Raw genomic sequence first — 651 nt, 5'->3', positions numbered from 1 at the left:
ACACACACACATGTGCACGCACACCCCAAATAATAAATTGTTATTAAAAGAAAGAGGAAAGTGCATTCTAAGTTTGTCTGAGATTTTCTGGAAGCTATGGAAAGATAAAAGGGATGAGGAGTGGGGACAAGAGGAGCACGAGGGAAAACAAATGGGCCTTTCCTTCTTCATCTCTGAGCTCTGCTCCTCTCTGGAAAACAGCTTCCCATAGGGCCAGACCACCAGCTGAGCAGAGCCTGGGTGTTTGTTGGAAAATCACATCCTTGGACACCTTTCTTAGGCCTTGTAAGTCAGAAACTCTGGGAAGGGCACATCAGCCTGAGTGAATGTTCTTCCGGAGGCCATTGCCCTGCAAGCTACAGGCTCACAGCTGTGCCCCACAAACATCGCTGAAGTCAAAGTTTCATGTTAAGGAACTGTAGTCAGCTTGTACACAAAAGCAGATAGCCGGGGTCATACCTGTGGCTAACTCTAACTGTACTCAAGAGAAAAGTCAGCTGGAGCTGGGTTCTCCAGGTCCCAATGGTGTGAGCACGGCAGCTTATATAACCATGGGGTAGAGTCAGGGGTGAGTTTGTTTCCAGAAAACTAGAGAACACGGGAAATACACTGTCCACTGAAAGTAGACCATCTAGGTTGCTGCGAAGCCAT

The 651-nt window shown here is 47.6% G+C and overlaps 1 protein-coding gene across 3 annotated transcripts in view; it reads left to right on the top strand.

The window, feature by feature from the left end:
• The window catches only part of Dnah6 (dynein axonemal heavy chain 6), a 223,851-nt gene that overhangs the window by 40,814 nt on the left and 182,386 nt on the right, over positions 1-651 (top strand). The gene's annotated exons all lie outside the window — the stretch shown is intronic.

The sequence above is a fragment of the Mastomys coucha genome, unplaced genomic scaffold, assembly GCF_008632895.1.
Source record: "Mastomys coucha isolate ucsf_1 unplaced genomic scaffold, UCSF_Mcou_1 pScaffold20, whole genome shotgun sequence".
Lineage (NCBI taxonomy): Eukaryota > Metazoa > Chordata > Mammalia > Rodentia > Muridae > Mastomys > Mastomys coucha.
This window is presented reverse-complemented; position numbering and strand designations above follow the sequence as displayed.